Source organism: Pistacia vera, unplaced genomic scaffold (assembly GCF_008641045.1).
Source record: "Pistacia vera cultivar Batoury unplaced genomic scaffold, PisVer_v2 Contig211, whole genome shotgun sequence".
Lineage (NCBI taxonomy): Eukaryota > Viridiplantae > Streptophyta > Magnoliopsida > Sapindales > Anacardiaceae > Pistacia > Pistacia vera.
The window spans coordinates 1,416,895-1,434,279 of NW_022196015.1; the positions used below are offsets into that span (position 1 = coordinate 1,416,895).

General features: G+C 37.3%; 1 non-coding gene across 1 annotated transcript; it reads right to left on the minus strand.

Annotated features, from left to right (window-relative positions):
* Nucleotides 1-1,031: 1,031 nt before the first annotated feature.
* Nucleotides 1,032-1,170, minus strand: LOC116129419. Its single transcript, XR_004127913.1, has one exon. It is a non-coding gene; the product is annotated as a small nucleolar RNA Z247 (small nucleolar RNA).
* Nucleotides 1,171-17,385: the final 16,215 nt, after the last annotated feature.

A 17,385-nucleotide genomic window follows, 5' to 3' on the forward strand; every position in this document is an offset into this window, starting at 1 on the left:
TCCAAACATGCATAAGATTTCTGATCCTTTTAATGGATTGATATTATTTTTGTGCAGAATTTGATTTAACATGTAAACTATATAGTCTATACCCAGATCTTGGCATAAAAGGAATCAATTCATCCTTTTGATTTTTGTTTTTTTGCTGCATTAGGTAGATCGATTCCCAACAAATTGTAACTAGAAACATTGTGTTTTAAAATAGGAAAGGTAGGATGGCCCAATCGGTACTGCCACTCGAACGAAATGGTCTTGACACTTGAGAATGCAAATAGTGGGGAGAATACCGACCACTCATATATACCATCTTTAGTTTGACCCGTCAACAACATTGCCCCCGTGTGAAGTTCCTTCACAAGAAAAGAATATGGTAAAAATTCAATGGAAACATTGTTGGAAATGCAAAATTTGGAAATTGAAATAAGGTTCTTTTTCATGATAGATACACAAAGAAAACTATTTAAGGTAAATCAAGCATTGGAAGTTCTGAGAGAAGTGGAACCAATGTTAGTTATTAGGAGACCCGTACCATCTCCAATCATAATGTCATTAGAACCTACGTGTGGTGCATGAATGGAGAGATTGCTTAAGTCGGAGATGATGTGATGAGAAGCACCACTATCCAAAAGCCATGTTGGAGTATTGGATGGATTGGCCGTATAATGAGCTCGTGGCTACGAGAATGAGGATGGTGATTCTGTGGTGGTGGTGGATTGTGCAACTAGGACTAGACGAAAGGAGGAACATCGTCTAGCTATATGTCCCTGAATTTTGAAGATTTAATAGTAGCCAAGATAGGGTCGTGGTGGTGGACGAGGTGACTTAGGCTCAAAGTTGGTAGATGTAGGGAAGGGACCAGAGCTGGGCGACCAGCGCCAGCCCGTTTTGTTAACTCCGAGTTTGAATGAGGAACACCAACCAATATTGGTGGGATTAGATGAGGGTAAGCCACTAACTTGTATTGGTGCGACTGGCAAGATTAGTGGAAGCTAGGAAATAAGAGGGAACAGATTTGGTGCATTGAAGAGGTGATTCGAAACTTAATAACTTTTCATGAAGTTCATCAAATTCAATTGGATTGTCTCTGGCTTGAATTGCACGCACAAGCTCTTTGTAGTCATCACCAAGGCTATCAAGTATTTTCTCAATTAGATCTTCATCATCAAGTGGTGCTCCAAGGATCGCAAGTTCATCGGCGCGAGCTTTAACTATCGATAGGAATTCAAAAATAGTTTGTGAGTCCTTGGTGAGATTTTTAAGTTGGCTTTTTACCTGTTTGATTCGTCCCCAAGAAGGCTTGCCATAAGTATTGGCTAGTATAGTCCATGCTTCCCTTGAAGTGTTAGCTCTAGCAATGAATAAAATAATGGTAGGAGAGAGATAACCAACAATGGCATTGAGGATTAGTTGATCCTATCGAATCCAAAGTGTGTGACCTGGATTCGATATTGTTGTTTCATTCTGAATAATAGTTGCAGCCGGGCATGGTTTTGATCCGTCAATATACCCAAGTAGATCGTATCCAATGAAGAGAGTCTGAAATTGAAGTTTCCAGAGGATACAGTTATTACCAATGAGTTTGAGAGGAGCTTGAGCAGCAATGTTAATATTGATTAAAGTATTGTGTGATTTGTTGGTGTTGTTGATGGAAGTGTTTGGTGTTGTGAGCAGAGGAAGTGTTGGTTGCCATGGTGGTTGCAATGATGATGAGTTCAAAAAAGAAAGAAGAAAAAAAATCAATGCTCTGATACCATAATAGAAGAAGATTTAAGATAAAAGTCTGGTATATTTTTCTATTGAGATGATTCTAATATAAATACACAGCAAACTATTGAAAGCTAAAATTAACAGACCTAAACCCACGCCTGTATACAAGGAACAACTAGAAGATAAGATACAAAAACAAATTACAAATTCAAAAAGATTTAAATACAAAGTTGAATCTAATCAGATTACTCCAGTAGAAGCGGTCTTCAATAGGAGAGTCCTCCTTTATGTAAGTTGCTTTGTTAATTTTTCTTTACATTTTTCTTCTCTTGCACTTATCCAAAATTTATAAATTAGTTTGATGCATTCAAATTTGTTAATTATTATTCTTACAATCTTTGAAGTAAAAACACACGTGAAGGGATTTCATCTCTAACATTACATTCAAAATAAAAAGTATAAAAAATGTTAAGCATACAAATAAATAAATAAAAAGTATTTTTAAAGAAAGATATTTGCATATACTAAAACATTTTAATAGGATAAACTTAAAACGAACAATAACATGTGAGGGGCCAATAACATTACTCTAAATTTAATTTTTTTTATAAATTTTATTGCTTAAGTATTATAATATTATGTTGTTAAATATTTGCATGAAATGTGTTTAATAGAGTAGTTTACTAGTTTAGCTTTATATTTAAAGGTTCGCAGTTTAAGCCTTTTTATATATCAATTTATTCGAAAGCAAATTTAACTTGAAATGTCAATATGCCCTAATAAAGGCAAGTTTAACTTGAAATGTCAAGCGGTAGTTTCAGTAGTTAGTGATGGTAAAGTTTCTCAAGTTTAAGGGGTATCATTTCTTAGTCCTAAGTTTAAGGGGTGTATTTTCATCAGCCCTATTTTAAATCCTAATATTTTAAAGCATCACTAATATTTTCTTCTTAAGAGGCGTTTGGTTGGGAGATATCCCCGTTTGTGAGGTAATGTCATCTTATATTACTTATATTACCACACTTGGTTATCAAATAATATAAGATTATGGTAATCTTTTAAAATCAATAATAATTATTGTTGGTTATATAGATGATAATCTAAATACCATCATTTTCTTAGGTATTTTGAGATTACTAGGTAATCTTATTTTTATTATAATTTTACCCCTTATAAATAAAATTTTAGGACAATAATGCCCTTATTTTGAAATTAATTTACAAGAACCTACCATTACAATTTTACCCTTTATTAATTAAGTTTTGGACAATAATGTCTTTGTATTTAAAACAAATTGCATGCCACATAAGACCACCGCCACCTGCCAGCTGTTGGCTACCACCACTGGCTAACGTCGTCGAAACAACGCATGACAGGCCAAATTTGGCCAACCGTGCACTGATCTAGTCATTTTTTGTCAGAAATGGCCAGATGGTCGTAGATCTGGTCGAAATATATCTAGCCGTTTCCAGCCAGATCAATGGAACGGCCACATCTGTGACTATTAACGACCATGGATCTGGCCATTCTAGTAGGAAACGACCAGATCTACGATCGACCTGGCCAAAAACAACAATATCGGCCCATGGCCAGCCAAATTCGATTGGTCATGTGCCATTCCGGCCACTTTCGCAGCGACTGGTTCCTAAGATTTGGAACCGAAAGCGAAACTAGTCGGTTTCGGTTCCTTGAACTGAAACCTGAAACATAGGTTCCAGTTTTGATTCCGGATTCCTAGTAAAATTACGTTTTACCCCCATTAGTTAAAAAAAATACCCCCCACCTATTAACAAAAATTACAAATAAAGCTTTCACCTCTAATTCAACTTTATGGAAACTAAAAATTACAATAAACTGTTGAAAAATCACAAATTCAAAATTCAAAATTCCAAAATTAAAATTATGAAATTACATAACATATAAAATAAGTATGATACCATATGGAAAATAGAGTAGATGTAATTAATTTGGTGGATGTGTCACTATTACTTGAAGTGATCCTTTCTAAGAGCTTTAAAATACATATTTGATGTGCAATACGCTTATAAAGTCTTGCATATAAAGTGATTTGTCATTATTCTTATATTTTTTTGTTAAGTGTTATTATTCTTATATTAACATATCATACAACCTTTATTATTATGTATTTTAATTTTTAATGCTAATTAATCTATTATTTCTTATTGTCACATTTGTATGAAAGTTATTGTGTATGAATTTTGTATATATAGTATTATTCATTAATATATATATATTAGCTGAATGGTCTAATCCAATTGAAAATTGAATGAAAAAAATTTGAGGATGCATTAGGGTTCTTTTAATTTAAATAATATTTTCAGTAAAAAGTTAAAATTGGGGTTAGATGGAGAATTAGTGAAAATTACCTATAAGTCCCTACAAGTTTGAAATCTTTCAAAAACACTCTAAACACTACCGTCGACGTTGACAAATAGCACCTGTTTTCGACAAATGGCACCAAAAAAAGTCCCTTCAACCTCCTGACTAAAACTCATCTCACCCCTCCCCGGTTCACCTCCCCAATTGCTGACGATAGAGGGATTTCTTTGGCAACACTGTTTTGCGATTTCCAGTCGATTCACTCACCAGAAATCAACGTTATTGCCACTATTGCACTCACCAACAGTAGGGCTGCAAAAATCCGGTTAACCGAACCGGATTCATGCATTTTGTAACCAAACTGGTTTTTCGGTTCAAGCCATATGACAAACCGAAACCGATCCGGTTTTTTGCATTAACCGGTTTGCAAACCGAACCGAATTTTTGGTTTGCAATCCGATTAACCGGTTTTATTAATAATTTTTTTTTTTGTCTTTTTTTTTATATGTTATGATAAAAAAATTCCTATTTTTGGATGACAATTTCAAGAAACCAAAAAACCAAAAGATCCACAACAATTTAACCAATTAATCACCAATTAATGCTACTGAATTCTTCTCATCTAAGCATAATAACTAATAATCACCAATACATTATCATAAAATACAAACTATTCCTTTAAATTTTAATGGTCAAGTACAAAAGTGATTGAGAAATAACAAGTGAAAGTTGTAAACAGGCATCTCCCCTCAACTTTAAGGCTCAAGCATTCTTCAAATGGACAAGTGCAATCACGGAATCACCTACAAGGGAATCACCTACAAGAGGAATGAAATCAGCTTTAATATTTTCTAAATAAAGAGAATGCATTTTTTTTCAGCAAATGTCACTGCAGAAAAATAAAATAAATACATAAATAATATGATATCAGCTTTAATATTTTCTAAATAAAGAGAATGATTCCATAGGATTCTTGTTTATGGTATCTTAAAGTTATTAACTAATTTGTACTCAACCCATTTAACTTTTATTGTTATAGCCCTATAGGTAGCCAGCGAGGTGACTTAACTAAAGGAGGTGAATGTCAAGTGGGTGATAAAGTGTTTTTGAGAGTTTCCCCTATAAGCGAGTGATGCGCTTTGGGAACAAAGGGAAGTTGGCACCGAGATTCATTGGTCCATTTGAGATTCTACAACGCGGGGGAAGGTTGCTACAGATTAGCACTACCACCAATAGGACAGGTGCATGAGGTTTTTCATGCTCGATGTTGCGGAAATATGTAAGTGATCCCTCCCATATCCTGAGTGTAGAGGATGTTGAGCTAGTAGAGAACCTTGTGTATGAAGAACGACCAGTACAGATTCTAGATCAAGAATTAAAGAGCTTCGGAACAAGAGTATTCGCTAGTGAAGGTTCTATGGAGGAATCACAAGATAGAGGAGGCCACATGGGAAGTAGAAACAAGAGCAGAATGCTCCCGAGTTGTTCGTATGAATTTCGGGGAAAAAATTCTTTTAAGGGGGAAGAATTGAACGCCCACTTGAGGTACGTAGTAATGTCTCTTACTTTGCTCTTAATTGAGTCGGTTTTTGTGATAGTGTGTTGGTTGGTCTTAGGTTGTATTGATATGTGAGGTTTTGCCTTGGATTTAGTCAAAGTTAGAAGGTTTTGATGTTACAAGGGCTCGCCGGGGCGAAGGATACTCTTCGCCGCGGCGAAGAGGTGCTGAAGCCACGGGGGGAAGCTGCTAGACAGTTTCGCCGCGGCGAAGGAAGCTCTTGCCGCGGCGACGTGCCGGTTGAAAAGTTATTAAGTTTTAGATATTTTTCCCTTGGGTACTATGGACCATTTTACCCCTATTAGCAGGAAAAGTGGGGAGTAAAATGTAAGAAAATTTCATGGAGAATATGTTGGTATGGGGGTGTGTTGTAAGGAATCAAAGGATATGGATGAAATTTCCAAGAAAGAGCAGGTAAAATGGGAAGAATGAGTTGTCAAGAGATATTAAGGGGTTAGTCTTTGAGAACTTCATTTTCCCATTCCACGCCCTTCATTCTCCAAATTCTCTCAAATTCCTTAATCTTCCAAGGATTTCCAAAAGCCTTTTTGAGTAACTTTTAGTAGGGTTTTAATCTAAAGCATCCTAAGGTAAGGATCTTGCTTTAGATGAGAGTTTTATTATGTTTTGATTAGAGTCTTAGGGTGGTTGTGGTTAAGTTGTAGAGAAAAGGCAAGCTCCCAAAGGAAAGAAGAAGTGTTAAAGAAGCTTTTTCCCTAATAGTAAGTAAATTCAATCTAGTTGAGAATTAGAACTCTTTGAGTAGAGATATAATACCTATGTGTATTCATTAGATTTGTTGAATGAGATGAATGAGATTAGTAGTTAGAATGAGTAATACACATAAATTGAGCTATGAGAAGTGTTTTATTTGCTTGGTGTTGGGTTGAGGTTGACTGAAGTTGGAGGAAGTTTTGAGCAAGCTTATGGAAGTGTTTTTCTTTTGACAGGAAATTTAAAGTTTATGAGGGAGTTTCCTCCCATTTGGTTGATTAAATAAAAGAGAAAAGTGAGTTAGAGTAGAGTTTTATATGCCACATGAGTTGTATGATGAAATGCTCAAGAGAAGCATAGGTAGTAGAAAGCCTTAATTTTTGCTACATGGCATAATTGCATCATAATGTATTAATGAGCATGAGTCATTTATGGGCATTAACTATGCATAAGTATGCACTAGAGAAGAGAGTAGAGAAAGAGTAGAGATTTGAGTTTAAGCTACTCTAAGAGTAAAGAGAAAGAGAGAAAGCATATAGAGTAAAAGCTAGAGTAGTGCTAAACAAGAGAATAGAGTAGGTTGTGCGATGGGGCCTGTGAGTACGGGTAGAGGATTCCGCATGTACGCCGCATAGAGAGAGCGGCAGAGTATTAGAGAGAAGGGTGTAGCGTAGAGTACATGCGGATGAGGGCTATACCCGAGTTTACCCGAGAGATTCTATGCACTCAAATGGCCAAAGGTTCCGAATCCATGATAACCAAGTCCGATCGGCTAGAAGAGTAGAAGTCACAGGGAGTGGGAGCGAGTCCAACAGTGCCTCCAGTCAGATGGGGCCGTGACTTACTAGAAAGAGAGTTAGATAAAAGAGTTAGGAAAGAGGAAAACAGAGAGTTGTATAAGAGAAAGAGTTAATAAGAATTATAGGGAAAGAATTAGAGAGAGAGTTACGGGGACTTTTGAGTAGAGGGTTTACTTACTGAGCATTGTTTTGTGCTCATCCGTTGTTCCCTATGTTTTTGCAGGTTCTAGATGAGGACACGGTCGGATGGACATCGGCACACGAAGAGAATTGGTACACTGTCCACCCTATTTGATAGTTTGGCATATGCTACAAATCTTGATATATTTTGTATAAAGAATACATAGGTTTAATAAAAGAAAATTTTGGGCCACACTTTTTATGTTATTTTACATGTACTTACTATGCATGTTTTTATGAGAATGGAGTCGTTACATGGAGCCATGCTATTCCATATAGGAATGGGTTTTAACTCTAGCACTATATATAAGTGCAAGTTGAGTTAAAAACCATTCATTATTATTACCATTATTGAATAGAAAAGGCAGCCACCTTTACGCTTTCTCCCTCACGTCCTGTCCAAACATTGAAGAGAAAATCTTGTCTTCTTGATTCTTTAAACAAACTTGATTCTGAAGCCATTAAGTGGATCTAGCAAATCCCTTTTTGGTTCTTCATATGTGCTTTGTGTGGATCACCGTTCGTGCGGTTCTACACTGAATCGATTACGAAATAAATTCAAACACAATCGAAGGAGCCTCCAAACATGCCTAAGATTCTGATCCTTTTAATGGATTGAATTATTTTTGTGCAGAATTTGATTTAACATGTAAACTATTAGTCTATACCCAGATCTTGGCATAAAAGGAATCAATCATCCTTTTGATTTTTGTTTTTTTGCTGCATTAGGTAGATCGATCTCCAACAAATTGTAACTAGAAACATTGTGTTTTAAAATAGGAAAGGTAGGATGGCCCAATCGGTACTGCCACTCGAACGAAATGGTCTTGACACTTGAGTGCAAATAGTGGGGAGAATACCGACCACTCATATATACCATCTTTAGTTTGACCCGTCAACAACATTGCCCCCGTGTGAAGTTCCTTCACAAGAAAAGAATATGGTAAAAATTCAATGGAAACATTGTTGGAAATGCAAAATTTGGAAATTGAAATAGGTTTTTTCATGATAGATACACAAAGAAAACTATTTAAGGTAAATCAAGCATTGGAAGTTCTGAGAGAAGTGGAACCAATGTTAGTTATTAGGAGACCCGTACCATCTCCAATCATAATGTCATTAGAACCTACGTGTGGTGCATGAATGGAGAGATGCTTAAGTCGAGATGATGTGATGAGAAGCACACTATCCAAAAGCCATGTTGGAGTATTGGAGGATTGGCCGTATAATGGCTGTGGTACGAGAATGGGATGGTGATTCTGTGGTGGTGGTGGATTGTGCAACTAGGACTAGACGAAAGGAGGAACATCGTCTAGCTAATGTCCCGAATTTGGAGATTTATATGTAGCCGAGATAGGGTCGTGGTGGTGGACGAGGTGAGTTAGGTCAAAGTTGGTAGACGCGGGGAAAGGACCAGAGTTGGGCGACAAGCGCCAGCCGGTTTTGTTGACCGCAAGTTTGAATGAGGAACACAACCAATATTGGTGGGATTAGAGAGGGTAAGCCACTAACTGTATTGGTGCGACTGGCAAGATTAGTGGAAGCTAGGAATAAGAGGGAACAGTTGGTGCATTGAAGAGGTGATTCGAAACTTAATAACTTTTCATGAAGTTCATCAAATTCAATTGGATTGTCGGCTTGATTGCACGCACAAGGTCTTTGTAGTCATCACCAAGGCTACAAGTATTTTTCAATTAGATCTTCATCATCAAGTGGTGCTCCAAGGATCGCAAGTATCAGGCGCGAGCTTTAACTATCGATAGGAAATCAAAATAGTTTGTGAGTCCTTGGTGAGATTTTTAAGTTGGCTTTTTACCTGTTTGATTCGTCCCCAAGAAGGCTTGCCTAAGTATTGGCTGTATAGTCCATGCTTCCTTGAAGTGTTGCTCTAGCAATGAATAAAATAATGGTAGGAGGGAGATAACCAACAATGGCATTGAGGAAGTTGATCCTATCGAATCCAAAGTGTGTGACCTGGATTCGATATTGTTGTTCATTCTGAATAATAGTTGCAGCCGGGCATGGTTTTTATCCGTCAATATACCCAAGTAGACGTATCCAATGAAGAGAGTCTGAAATTGAAGTTTCCAGAGGATCAGTATTACCAATGAGTTTGAGAGGAGCTTGAGCAGCAATGTTAATATTGATTAAAGTAGTGTGATTGTTGGTGTTGTTGATGGAAGTGTTTGGTGTTGTGGCAGAGGAAGTGTTGGGCCATGGTGGTTGCAATGTGATGAGTTCAAAAAAGAAAGAAGAAAAAAAATCAATGCTCTGATACCATAAAGAAGAAGATTTAAGATAAAAGTCTGGTATATTTTCTATTGAGATGATTCTAATATAAATCACCAGCAAACTATTGAAAGCTAAAATTAACAGACCTAAACCCACGCCTGATACAAGGAAAAACTAGAAGATAGATACAAAAACAAATTACAAATCAAAAGATTTAAATACAAAGTTGAATTAATCAGATTACTCCAGTAGAGCGGTCTTCAATAGGAGAGTCCTCCTTTATGTAAGTTGCTTTGTTAATTTTTCTTACATTTTTCTTCTCTTGCACTTATCCAAAATTTATAAATTAGTTTGATGCATTCAAATTGTTAATTATTATTACAATCTTTGAAGTAAAACACACGTGAAGGGATTTCATCTAACATACATTCAAAATAAAAGTATAAAAATGTGTAAGCATACAAATAAATAAATAAAAAGTATTTTTAAGAAAGTATTTGATATACTAAAACATTTATAGGATAACTTAAAACGAACAATAACATGTGAGGGGCCAATAACATTACTCTAAATTTAATTTTTATAAATTTTATTGCTTAAGTATGATAATAAATTATGTTGTTAATATTTGCATGAAATGTGTTTAATAGAGTAGTTTACTAGTTTAGCTTATATTTAAGGTTCGCAGTTTAAGCCTTTTTATATACATTTATTCGAAAGCAATTTAACTGAAATGTAATATGCCCTAATAAAGGCAAGTTTAACTTGAAATGTCAAGCGGTAGTTTCAGTAGTTAGTGAGGTAAAGTTCTCAAGTTTAAGGGGTATCATTTCTAGTCTAAGTTTAAGGGGTGTATTTCATCAGCCCTATGTTGGCTTGACTAATGCCCCAGCGATCTTTATGGACTTGATGAACCGGGTATTCCATGATTATCTGGATCAATTCATAGTGGTTTTTATAGATGATATCCTGGTTTATTCGAAGTCAAGAAAAGAACATGAGGAACACTTGAGAATTGTGCTGCAACGGTTGAGAGAAAAGCAGTTGTATGCTAAGTTTTCCAAGTGTGAGTTTTGGCTCGATCAAGTAGTATTTTTGGGTCATACGGTGTCTAAGGAAGGGATCTCCGTAGATCCGAGTAAAGTGCAGGCAATCCTTGAGTGGCAGAGGCCAAGGACAGTAAAGGAGGTCAGAAGTTTCTTAGGCTTGGCAGGTTACTACAGGCGATTCGTTGAAGGGTTGGCCCAGTTGGCTAAACCTTTAATCGCTCTTACTAAACAGAGAACTCCTTTTGTATGGTCAGAAGCTTGTGAGAAATGTTTCCAAGAGTTGAAGAAGAGATTAACGACAGCTCCTGTGTTAGTGTTACCTCAGGAGGGTATAGATTTTGATATTTATACAGATGCCTCTTTGCAAGGACTTGGTGCGATGTTAATGCAATTAGGTAGGGTGATAGCATATGCCTCTCGGCAATTGAAAGAGTAAGAAACGAGATACCCTACGCATGATTTAGAGTTGGCAGCCATGGTCTTTGCCTTAAAGATTTGGAGGCATTACCTCTATGGTGCAAAGAGCAACATCTACACTGATCATAAGAGTTTAAAGTACTTCTTTACTCAGAAGGAGTTGAATATGAGGCAGAGAAGATGGTTAGAGCTGGTTAAAGATTATGAGTGCGAGATCAAGTATCAACCAGGGAAAGCCAATGTAGTAGCCGATGCCCTGAGTAGAAAAGCCTATTTATCCCGACTCACTAAGCAAAAAGAGTTGATAGAAGAGTTGTGTAGAGAGCAAATCAAAGTGATTAAAGAAAGGATTACAAAGTTAGAGATTCAGACTACTTTACTGGGGGAAGTGAAAGAAAAGCAAGTGGCCGATGAGTGGTGTCAGAAAATAGTTCAGCAAGTGCTTGAGGGTAAGACATCAGAGTTCTGTGTGAGAGATGGTGTTCTCTATTTTAGGAATCAGTTGTGTATTCCTCCGAACAATGAGTTGAAGCAGAGAATTCTTAGGGAGGCTCATGACACACCGTACACTGCTCATCCTGGAGCAACTAAGATGTATCAGGATGTAAAGAAAAGCTATTGGTGGACAGGTATGAAGAAAGACATTGCAGAGTTCGTAGCTAAATGTCTGACTTGTCAGCAGGTGAAAGCAGAGCACCTACGGCCGTCAGGGTTGCTTCAACCACTTAGTATTCCAGAATGGAAATGGGAGAGTATTTCGATGGATTTCATCATCGGTCTCCCTAGAGTACAGAGAGGGTATAATGCTATATGGGTGATTGTGGATAGGTTAACCAAGTCAGCCCATTTTCTTCCAGTAAAGGAAAGCACCACTGCAAATCAGTTGGCTCAGATCTACATTAAGGAGATAGTCAGGTTACATGGTGTGCCCAAGACAATAGTGTCAGATAGAGATTCTAGATTTGTCTCAGCCTTCTGGATGAGTTTACAGAGGAACTTGGGTACTAGATTGGCGTTCAGTACTGCCTATCATCCTCAGACGGATGGCCAAACCGAGAGGACGAATCAGGTGCTTGAGGATATGTTGAGAGCCTGCTGTATGGATTATAGAGCATCTTGGCATGAAATGTTACCCCTGGTGGAGTTTGCCTACAATAATAATTATTAGTCTACAATTAAGATGGCGCCTTACGAGGCTTTGTATGGTAGACGATGTAGGTCTCCACTACATTGGGATGAGGTAGGTGAAAAGGATGAGTTGAGTACAGCTCTTGGGCCAGAGGTGACTCAGAAACTGATAGAAGATGTGAGATTGATCAGAAACAGGATGAAGCAAGCCCAAGATCGACAAAAGAGCCTATGGCGACCCTAAACAGAAAAGGTGGAGGTTGAATTTCAAGTGGGTGATAAAGTGGTTTTGAGAGTTTCCCCCTATAAGCGAGTGATGCGCTGTGGAACAAAGGAAGTTGGCACCGAGATTCATTGGTCCATTTGAGATTCTACAACGAGTGGGGAAGGTTGCCTACAGATAGCACTACCACCTAATATGGACAAGGTGCATGAGGTTTTCATGCTCGTGTTGCGGAAATATGTAAGTGACCTCCCATATCCTGAGTGTAGAGGATGTTGAGCTAGTAGAGAACCTTGTGTATGAAGAACGACCAGTACAGATTCTAGATCAAAGAAGAGCTTCGGAACAAGAGTATTCCGCTAGTGAATGTCTATGGAGGAATCACAAGATAGAGGAGGCCACATGGGAAGTAGAACAAGACAGGAGAATCGCTTCCCGAGTTGTTCGTATGAATTTGGGGAAAAAATTCTTTTAAGGGGGGAAGAATTGTAACGCCCCACTGAGGTACGTAGCTAATGTCTCTTACTTTGCTCTTAATTGAGTCGGTTTTTGTGATAGTGGTTGGTTGGTCTTAGGTTGTATTGATATGTTGAGTTTTTGCCTTGGATTTAGTCAAAGTTAGAAGGTTTTTGATGTTACAGGGCGCCGGGGCGAAGGATACTCTTCGCCGCGGCGAAGAGGTGCTGAAGCCACGGGGGGAAGCTGCTAGACAGTTTCGCCGCGGCGAAGGAAGCTTCTTTGCGCGGCGACGTGCCGGTTGAAAAGTTTATTAAGTTTTAGATATTTTTCCCTGGGCTATTTGACCATTTTACCCCTAATTAGCAGGAAAAGTGGGGAGTAAAATGTAAGAAAATTTCATGGAGAATATGTTGGTATGGGGGTGGTTTGTAAGGAATCAAAGGATATGGATGAAATTTCCAAGAAAGAGCAAGGGAAAATGGGAAGAATGAGTTGTCAAGAGATATTTAAGGGGGTTTAGTCTTTGAGAACCTTTCATTCCCATTCCACGCCTCCTTCATTCTCCAAATTCTCTCAAATTCCTTCAATCTTCCAAGGATTTCCAAAAGCTTTTTGAGTAACTTTTAGTAGGGTTTTAATCTAAAGCATCCTAAGGTAAGGATTCTTGCTTTAGATGAGAGTTTTATGTTTTGATTAGAGTCTTATGTTGTGGTTTGGTTAAGTTGTAGAGAAAAGGCAAGCTCAAAGGAAAGAAGAAGGTGTTTAAAGAAGCTTTTTCCCATAAGGTAAGTAAATTAATCTAAGTTGAGATTAAGAACTCTTTGAGTAGAGATATAACATATGTGTATTCATTAGATTTGTTGAATGAGATGAATGAGATTAGTAGTTATGAATGAGTAATACACATAAATTGAGCTATGAGAAGTGTTTTATTTGCTTGGGTGTTGGGTTTGAGTTTGACTGAGTTGGAGGAAGTTTTGAGCAAGTTATGGAAGTGTTTTTCTTTTGACAGGAAATTAAAGTTTATGAGGAGTTTCCTCCATTGGTGATTAAATAAAAGAGAAAAGTTAGAGTTAGAGTAGAGTTTTATATGCACATGAGTTGTATGATGAAATGCTCAAGAGAAGCATAGGTGAGTAGAAACCTAATTTTTGCTACATGGCATAATTGCATCTCATAAATGATAATGAGCATGAGTCATTTATGGGCATTAACTATGCATTAGTATGCACTAGAGAAGAGAGTAGAGAAAGAGTGAGAGTTTGAGTTTAAGCTACTCTAAGAGTAAAGAGAAAGAGAGAATAAGCACTATAGAGTAAAAGCTAGAGTAGTGCTAAACAAGAAATAGAGTAGGTTGTGCGATGGGGAACCTGTGAGTACGGGTAGAGTATTCCCGCATGTACGCCGATAGAGAGAGCGGCAAGAGTATCATAGAGAGAAGTGGTGTAGCTCGTAGAGGACATGCGGATGAGGGCTATACCCGAGTTTACCCGAGAGATTCTATGCACTCACATGCCAAAGGTTGAATCCATGCATAACAAGTCGATCGGCTAGAATGAGTAGAAGTCACAGGGAGTGGGAGCGAGTCCCAACCGTGCCTCCAGTCAGATGGGGCCGTGACTTACTAGAAAGAGAGTTAGTAAAAGAGTTATAGGAAAGAGAAAACAGAGGTTGTATAAAGAGAAGAGTTAATAAGAATATAGGGAAAAGATTAGAGAGAGAGTTACGGGGACTTTTGAGTAGAGGGTTTATTACTGAGCATTGTTTTGTGTGCATCACGTTGTTCCCTATGTTTTTGCAGGTTCTAGATGAGGACACGGTCGGATGGACATCGGCACACGAAGAGAATTGGCTACATGTCCACCATATTTGATAGTTTTGGCATATGCTACAAATTTGTATATATTTGTATAAAGAATACATAGGTTTAATAAAAAAATTTTGGGCCCAACTTTTTATGTTATTTTTACATGTACTTTTACTATGCAGGTGTTTATGAGAATGGAGTCGTTACATGGAGCCATGCCTATTCATATAGGAATAGGGTTTTAACTCTAGCACTATATATAAGTGCAAGTTGAGTTAAAAATCCATTCATTATATTTACCATTATTGAATAGAAAAGGCAGCCACCCTTTACGCTTTCTCCCTCACGTCCTGTCCAAACATTGAAGAGAAAATCTTGTCTTCTTGATTTTAACAAACTTGATTCTTGAAGCCATAAGTGGATCTAGCAAATCCCTTTTGGTTCTTCATATGTCTTGTGTGGATCACGTTCGTGCGGTTCTACACTGAATCGATTACGAAATAAATTCAAACACAACGAAGGAGCCTCAAACATGCATAAGATTTCTGATCCTTTTAATGGATTGATATTATTTTGTGCAGAATTTGATTTAACATGTAAACTATATAGTCTATACCCAGATCTTGGCATAAAAGGAATAATTCATCCTTTTGATTTTGTTTTTTTGCTGCTAGGTAGATCGATTCCCAACAAATTGTAACTAGAAACATTGTGTTTTAAAATAGGAAAGGTAGGATGGCCAATCGGTACTGCCACCGAACGAATGGTCTTGACACTTGAGAATGCAAATAGTGGGGAGAATACCGACCACTCATATATACCATCTTTAGTTTGACCCGTCAACAACATTGCCCCCGTGTGAAGTTCCTTCACAAGAAAATATGGTAAAAATCAATGGAAACATTGTTGGAAATGCAAAATTTGGAATGAAATAAGGTTTTTTATGATAGATACACAAAGAAAACTATTTAAGGTAATCAAGCATTGGAAGTTCTGAGAGAAGTGGAACCAATGTTAGTTATTAGGAGACCCGTACCATCTCCAATCATAATGTCATTAGAACCTACGTGTGGTGCATGAATGGAGAGATTGCTTAGTCGGAGATGATGTGATGAGAAGCACCACTATCCAAAAGCCCTGTTGGAGTATGGTGGGATTGGCGTATAATGAGCTCGTGGCTACGAGAATGAGGATGGTGATTCTGGGGTGGTGGTGGATTGTGCAACTAGGACTAGACGAAAGGAGGAACATCGTCTAGCTATATGTCCCTGAATTTTGCAGATTAATAGTAGCCGAGATAGGGTCGTGGTGGTGGACGAGGTGAGTTAGGCTCAAAGTTGGTAGACGCGGGGGAAAGGACAGAGTTGGGGACAAGCGCAGCCGGTTTTGTTGACAGCAAGTTTGAATGAGGAACACAACCAATATTGGTGGGATAGTGAGGGTAAGCCACTAACTTGTATTGGTGCGACTGGCAAGATTAGTGGAAGCTAGGAAAAAGAGGAAAAGATTGGTGCATTGAAGAGGTGATTCGAAACTTAATAACTTTTCATGAAGTTCATCAATTCAATTGGATTGTCTCTGGCTTGAATTGCACGCACAAGCTCTTTGTAGTCACAACCAAGGCTATCAAGTATTTTCTCAATTAGATCTTCATCATCAAGTGGTGCTCCAAGGATCGAAGTTCACGGCGCGAGCTTTAACTATCGATAGGAATTCAAAAATAGTTTGTGAGTCCTTGGTGAGATTTTTAAGTTGGCTTTTTACCTGTTTGATTCGTCCCCAAGAGGCTTGCCATAAGTATTGGCTAGTATAGTCATGCTTCCCTTGAAGTGTTAGCTCTAGCAATGAATAAAATAATGGTAGGAGAGAGAGATAACAACAATGGCATTGGGATTAGTTGATCCTATCGAATCCAAAGTGTGTGACCTGGATTCGATATTGTTGTTTCATTGAATAATAGTTGCAGCCGGGATGGTTTTGATCCGTCAATTACCCAAGGAGATGTACCAATGAAGAGAGTCTGAAATTGAAGTTTCCAGAGATACAGTTATTACCAATGAGTTTGAGAGGAGCTTGAGCAGCAATGTAATATTGATTAAATTATGTGTGATTTGTTGGTGTTGTTGATGGAAGTGTTTGGTGTTGTGAGCAGAGGAAGTGTTGGTTGCCATGGTGGTTGCAATGATGATGAGTTCAAAAAAGAAAGAAGAAAAAAAATCAATGCTCTGATACCATAATAGAAGAAGATTTAAGAAAAGTCTGGTATATTTTTTCTATTGAGATGATTCTATATAAAAAACAGCAAAATATTGAAAGCTAAAATTAACAGAACTAAACCACAGCCTGTATACAAGGAAAAAACTAGAAGATAAGATACAAAAACAAATTACAAATTCAAAAAGATTTAAATACAAAGTTGAATCTAATCAGATACTCCAGTAGAAGCGGTCTTCAATAGGAGAGTCCTCCTTTATGTAAGTTGCTTTGTAATTTTCTTTACATTTTTTTCTCTTGCACTTATCCAAAATTATAAATTAGTTTGATGCATTCAAATTTGTTAATTATTATCTTACAATCTTTGAAGTAAAAACACACGTGAAGGGATTTCATCTCTAACATTACATTCAAAATAAAAAGTATAAAAATGTTAAGAAACAAATAAATAAATAAAAAAGTATTTTTAAAGAAAGATATTTGCATATACTAAAACATTTTAATAGGATAAACTTAAAACGAACCATAACATGTGAGGGGCCAATAACATTACTCAAATT